The 7,563-nt window shown below is 38.9% G+C and overlaps 1 protein-coding gene across 4 annotated transcripts in view; it reads left to right on the top strand.

The window, feature by feature from the left end:
* The window catches only part of PHACTR1 (phosphatase and actin regulator 1), a 556,936-nt gene that overhangs the window by 9,534 nt on the left and 539,839 nt on the right, over positions 1-7,563 (top strand). The window lies entirely within an intron of this gene.

Genomic DNA, 7,563 nt, shown 5'->3' on the forward strand with positions numbered 1-7,563 from the left:
TTTTTCAGTGTTAAACACCATCAGGTTCTCGTCCGCCCATTTGATGAGCCTGTCAAGATCTTCCTGGATCACCCTCCTGACCTCAGATGTGAATGGTTTACCCCAGAGTTTGGTGTCATTGGAAACTTGGCCAGCCCGCTTCTGACACCAATGTCTACATCATTGATGAAGATGTTAAAAAGGCCCCAGGACAGAGCCTTGAGGGACCCCACTGGTCACAGGGCACCACAAAGATTGACTTCCATCAACCACCACCCTCTGGATCCTGCCATGGAGCCAATTCCCCAGCCAGCAGATCATGGTGAGGTTGGGGCCGCAGTTAGCCAGTTTTGCCAAGAGGTGATCATGGGATACCAGATCAAAGGCTTTTTTAAAGTCAAGATATATGACATCAATCTCTTCCCCCTTGTTCAGGTGGTAGTCACCTGGTCATAAAAGGAAATAAGATAGGTCAAGCAAGACCTACCCACAACAAACCCATGCTGGATATCCCTCAGGATATTGCCATCAGCTAGCCTGTATAAGATGCCCTCTTTGATAATCTTTTCCAAGACCTTCCCCAGGATAGAGGTCAGGCTGATGGGTCTGTAGTTTGCCAAATCCACTTTCCTCCCTTTTTTGAAGATAGGCACCACATTGGCCTTTTTCCAATCGTCAGGCACTTCACCAGAGCACTAGGAGTTCTTCAAGATCCGTGCCAGGGGCTGGGCTATGATATCTGCCAGCTCTTTGAGTACCCTTGGGTGTAAACCATCAGTGAACTGCACAGTAACTCCTTTCACAGTATGTTACTGTGCATTAAGTAGTTTTTAAGCTGCTGTCTATACGTACAGCCATTAAAGCACAGTAACGCTGTGTGTGGACTGACTTGAGACTAAAGTTAGTAGTCCCAGTAAGGCATCTACATGTGCATTACTGTGCAGTAACTAATTGGGCATGAATTTGATTCCTGCATAATGCAGGTATCAAATTTATGCCTGAGTCAACATGAGTCACCATAGTTACTGTGCAATAACTTAAATTACTGTGCAGTAAATGTGCATGTGTAGATGTGCTCTCTAAACAAAAAGGCCAAGGTTTAAAAAGCTACTCCATGCTTAATATCTCTGATTGACAGGTGCCAGTTATAAATAGAAGCCATTTTTGAACATTCTGACTACACTCATTGAATCTGTTGGGGGGTTTCCCCCATTCCTTAATAATTTCTGCATAATTTGCTGTCTCTCCATAGTTATTTCCTATGATTAAAATAACCCACCCTTTATCTGCTGCTGTTTTATTATCCAGAGTTCCTTTTTCCTTTGGCATAATCACTTCTCCAAGGGCCAGATTTTCATATAACAAAGGAAGAAACATGCTCTCAACAGCTGTGTGCAAAGATGCTAGTTAGGCAGCCCCTGTGCATGCCTTTTCCTTGAATTATGTGCATAGCTATAACAATTGTGTGCACTACAGTGGACACACTTTTACATACAGGTCACGTGCAGTGTTCAGGCCTCTATTTTGAAAATATACATTTTCATATTTTGCTTCAAATCATTGCACAATGTTTTAATATAGTGGCAAAGCTTTCAGAAGTCCATTCTTGGGACATGAAGCAAGGCAGAAATCCATATGCATGCTTTTCTCTGCAGGTGTTTGTTCAGGAATTGCCAATACGTAAACCATTGCTCACAAATGACAAATTATACCCCCTTCCAATCCTCACATACATGCTTTTGCTCTTTGTTCCTCTGTTAGCCTCACCTGATTTTACAGCCCTGCTCCTTCACATGCTATTCTTTGTGATCTGAATTTTAAAAGAAATTAAAGTGAAAAGGCAATAAATCAATCAGCCTGATTCTACTCTTCAGTCAGTGCCCAACTGAATTTATCCCCTGAATGTATTCATATAAGAATAATCAAAATGTATGTACTTTATTTGCATAGCATAGATCCACCCTCATGTTCTAGGCACCTCAAAATGTTGCTGAACTTCTTTCTAGAAGTCCTTTGATTTAAAACCCAAATTTATGGGGATGCTGCATATTACCTGTTTGAACTCTTTATATAGGATAGTGAGATGATTGAAAGAGGAGAGAAAGCCAGTAAAATATAATCTATTAATTACCCCCTGTTCTTCCCTAATGAAAATAAGAAGTAGCAAAAAAGAGTTCAACTCAGCACTAGCATTATCACATTAAAATAAATTTGATACATGTTCTCCAGAGAATAATTTGCTCAATATTTGCACTGAGTAGTGAGTTTTCTCAAAAATTCTTTAAGACTTTATAAGACAAAACATTTTTCTATGGCTATTTCCATATCTTTGGAGTTTCTTTCAATAATATATGTTAGGAACACATCCCTGTCACTTAAATACAGTTAAAACTGTATGTCTCAAGTTAATATGTTAGCATATTTGTACTTTCAAGAAAGATTATAATAAAAAAAAAGCAAAACAAAACCCAAAACAAAAACCCAAGCAAAGCCTTTTTTGGTAGAAGATGCATTGGTATGTGAGTTATAATTCCTCAGATGATTTCATCAAGTCAAAATTCAAAGTGGCAATATTTAAAAATAGATATTCTAATTTTAGCTGAACAAAAAATGGATAACCGATTTCATGAATATTCAAAGTTATTTGAATTTCTTTGGGCTTATATAGATTTTTTACATTTTTTGTGAATTTTTAAAAAGATTTTTCTAAAATTTGTTGAAGTGAGTATTGAAACATTTGATTGAAAACTTAGTATCCAGTAAACAAAATCAATACTATTTCTAATAAAAAAATCTAAAATAAAAATAAAATGTATTGTGTTCATTATAAAAAATGACAAATTATGATTTCAGCAACATTTTTTTCAAACATTATAGTTATTTTAAGACATTGTTTAATAGATTCAAATAGTTTTGGGGAGAAAAAAGCAACCAGTTCCACCTCTAGTTTAACATACTGAATGTAACCTTTCAAGTGCCTGTTAATGTGCGATATGGTTTTTTATATGCTCCTCCCTACATCTTTATATGTAAAGTGGTTTGAGACTGTGGATGAAGGCTTCTGTGTAATTTAATAAGTACACTTATCCTGAACATAGAGACACACTGACTCAGACAAATACAATTCTTTTTTAAAATTCTTTTTTCCTGTGGGCATTGCTTTTTCCTTTTAGTAAGGGTGGCATGAGCACTAAGGTACATGGTTGACAGCCTAGAGGTCACATGTTTCAGGCCATAGCAGAAGTGTTCATGGTGTAGCCTCTGAGATTACAATGAATCTGTGAATTTTGCTGTATACCTTGTCACAAGGAAACAAAAACAATGAAGGGATGAATATGATTGTTATTTCTTTAGAAAATAAATGTATTTTGTGAAAACACTGAGGGTGTGTCTACATGTTCATTAATGCGCTTTTGCTATTGCACATTAAATTTAGTACCTCTAATGTGAAGTACTAACTAACTGTGCAGTAGGCTGCCCTAATGCGCAGTAGCTAAAGCGCATATTTTTTTAATGATGCTTAATGTACAGTAGCTTAATTTTACTGTGCATTAGTGTATTAGTACAGTTTTTATTGTGACACTCTATTGCATGGTAAAATAGGCTACTGTGCATTAAATTGCATTGTGTAGCTGCACCCTGAGTGTTGCGGCGGCCTGGTAAAATGAGTGCATGGAGTTTAGACTCAGGGACAAATATTGCTTTATAATAGAATGTGTGCTTCTTTATGGCAAGGCTGTATATTTGTGTCGAAACAAAGCTAGCCACTGATGTATGAATCTTCCAAAATTCCCCCAAAAATCTCTATTCAGGAGACCTGCAGGGATGCATAGGGATGTCACTCCTTTATGCAAAGTCTGAACATTTCCTACTGTTTTCTGATTTTCTTGACAAGCCATCTTTTAAAAATTGTCTTTGAATGCATGAACTTTTGGAAGTTCATATATCAGTTGGTTAGCTCTGTTTGGACACACTGATCACCTTGGCCCTTTAATCTATAAGTAGTTCTATCAGTTTCAGTGAGTAATGGAGTAAGTGCAGGTACATTTATGAAATAAGTAAATATTCAATATGATTATGGGTAGCAGAAGGAAGTGTAATATATTTTTGTAATCCATCAACTGAATGAGAGCATATCTTAAGCTTGTAGAGCAAAATTTCTTAATTGAAAATTTGTTCTCTATGAGTTGTCTCCAATAATGACTTAAAACTGATTGTTTCCATGAAAATTCCTGTCAGGAAACTGAATTGCAAAAATGTAATCAAAGAAGCTGCAAACGTGGTGGAAGCAAATCATTTAAATATTTGAATGATATTTTAGGGAACATTTTTGCAGTATTCACGCAGTGGAAGTCAAAATGAACACATTGCAAAGCCCGCTATTTAGACCAACAAGATAAAAATTGAATTCCAAACAACTCAGTAGAAAATAAACTCTTATTCTTTGTTTACAATAAACACAAACTCAAATCTGGACATGAGTTTCGACTTCCCTCCAACTCTCAGTATGTTAGCTGAAGCAAACATTCATTTTCAGCTCCATAAGGATGGCACCATCAGGCAGTCAGTTAACAAAAAGCTAGATTCTACAACATGTTGAGTGTCCTCCATTTCCCCTGAAATCAGGGTTTCAGGCTCAGATCCCTGCAACTCCTAACCTGAGACTTTCTTCAATATTTTGTTTCCTGAGAGATAGCTCTGAGCCCTATTAAATACAATTTCTAAATGGTCTGTAAGCATGGATTTACATGTTATACTTAGACCATAATAAATCTGTAGAATGATAAGGGGTGTTAAATAGAAATGGAACACTAGGAATTTAAGGAAAGAATCTTGGCTATAGGACTGCAAAAAAATGTCTACAATTTCTCTCAGTCAGACTTTCCATCTTCCCATGGAATATATTTGGTGATGCATAAAGGCTCTAAGTTCAGGGTCTGATTGTGCTACATGCTATCCAAACACATGGCAGGAGGTATCACAGTATTTGGAATCTAACTAAACAAGACAAGATGTGTGCTTCACTCTAGGTCCCCTAAGAAGTACAGACTTCTCAAGGTGGACATCCCTTCAGAAGAGAAATCTGCTGGTTGGGCATTCTGTGAGCAGAGCTCATTCCTTTGACAGTCTGCCAAAGCCACTTTAAATTTCTTAGCATCTGCTCTGTTCCCTAAGCTGTTAGGGAAGAGGTGGGTGGAGGTGGACATACTTATGGGAATCCTGTATGAGTTTTAAGTGAGGGGATGGGTATCCAGAGCACTGGATAAACACCTATGATTATAATAATTCAGTAATTTAGAAGTGTGAATGAAAATATATTCTACACACACAACAACAATGAAAAAGCCTGTGGTAACACAATATGATTAGTGTTGTACAGTCAAGCATTTAAAAGTTAACCAATGCCAGAACTAAAGTTGCATGTGCACCATTCATTTGTTGCCTTTTGCATATGCATCATAATACAGTCTAACTACATGACCATCTACTGTCTTTCTACAGGAACACTGCCTCATTCAGTTTTCAGGATGAATGGTGCTCACTTAACAAGTGCTATTCAATATTTTGTTTTTCCTTTGTTCAGCACATAGCCTCAGGCCTTGTATACTGAATATTATTTAAACTCATGATTAATTTCCTCATGGGATTGTCTGTGGCACTTCACTATAGCATATAAGTGCTTCACAAACATTAATGAATGTATTTGCACAACAGCCCCGCTGAATAAAAGGGTATTCTTATGTCCATTTTACCGATGGGGAACTGAGACAGAGATATGAATATACCAAATATCCCTTCATTTTGAATTTCTCAAACTGTGACAGAAATATAGGATCTTATTTTTACAAGATTTTTTCAGCACACAGTGTGATATAGCATCTTATAAGATGAAAGCACAGCTACTATTAACTTTGCTTGCAAATGTGAATGCTTAGGACTTCTGCAAATCAGAACTCACCTACTGAGGTCAGGTACCACAGTTAGAGACCACTGTGAAAAATATGATTTAAACAACAGGAATAGAATTACATTGGACTTCTGTAGCAGAAGCAGGGGTAGACTCCAGTTCTCCAGGCATTGTTCAACTGTCTTGAACCGTAAGTCCATTTCTTCTCTTCATGTAACATGGACATACTTTCCAATTTTTGTTACATCTGAAGCAGGGAAAAGCCTCCTTCCTACACAACCCTGATTTGTCCTATACACTGAATGAAGTAGGGATCCTGTAGTAAAAGAATATATGATCATATAATTAAAGACCAATTTACAATGCATGAATATGCACAAGGGGGTCCTGCATTGTCCACTACTAATGGGACAATGATTCAGTAGACATTCAGCGGGGATAATAGTGCCACTTAATCACTAGCATTGCAAACTGTGTCAGCATGGTTTTCTTCTGAGGGCTCTGGTTCAAGTACTACCCAAGATTGCTCCTATTTAGCAAACGATATTTGATGAGATCACAGCCTGACCTAATACATCTGTAAGCACTGAAGAAAGCTCTGACCTCAGCAGATTTGTAACTTCAGTTGGCATGAAATATAACAGACAAAGGATCTGGGTTTCCATGAGTGAATATCTGAACTGTCCTAAAATAATGTACCCCTGCTGAAGTTGTTAGGGCTGCATACAGGTACTTCAAACCTGACATCTAATGCGGTTGACACAGTAAAAACAACAAATCAGAAAAACTGAACAATTTGTTGCCTGTAAGTGGATCAACAAATAATCTGAAAAGAGGAATGCAATCAGTTGAACTTATACAATAACTGGTATGCATTTTATAATAATAGTGTGCATACTTTCTTTAACTCTGTGGCATCCTCTTAACTTTATAATAATCACGTGTATACCTTCTTTAACTCTGTGGCATCCCCTTAAGTTTTGTGTCTCTCACTGTCTCTTCCAAGAATTATGCTAGAACATAATTTATACTATGTGAAATCAGGGTTTAGCATTGCTTGCATTACACCAACAGAGATCCCATCCTACCTGAGGTTGGAGACTCAATATGTGCTGGGCAGTGAACACTAGGCAAGAGCCAAGCAGTGCCATGAGGAGTTTACTATTTCAGTAGTCAAGCCGAAGGGGAGACGGGTAGAGGCATTATCCTCTTTTCACGCCTTAAGAATTGAATCACAGATCTCGATCTAAGATCACCCTGGGAGGTCTACAGTAAAGGTGGCAATGACACCCACGTGTCCTTGTCCTCAATTGGTGGTGTAACCGCCAGTCCCTTTTTCTTCTTTAAAATACACTTAGGGGCATTTGCTTTTAATAGATACAGGCCAACAATGTTGAGGACCGGACTTGGGCACCTCAGTCCGAGGCCTAACTTGCCTAAGGCAGCCCAGCCCCCTAAGTCACTCTGGCGCCCTTGGCACAGCCGGGCCGGGGCTCGTTCTGCTCGACGGTGCCCCCGGCGGGGCTGAGGCAGCCCTGTCTTGGTGCAGAGACCTTTCCCCAGCAGCCTGGAGGCCGGTGCGGGCTCGAGGTGCCCGCAGGTGCGAGCGGGGCAGCCGGCCGCGGGGGCCGTTGGGCTTCCCGCCCCGGGCGCGGGGGTGCGGGGCCGGCGCCAGG

This window comes from Gavialis gangeticus, unplaced genomic scaffold (genome assembly GCF_001723915.1).
Source record: "Gavialis gangeticus isolate Ggan-Ray unplaced genomic scaffold, GavGan_comp1, whole genome shotgun sequence".
Lineage (NCBI taxonomy): Eukaryota > Metazoa > Chordata > Crocodylia > Gavialidae > Gavialis > Gavialis gangeticus.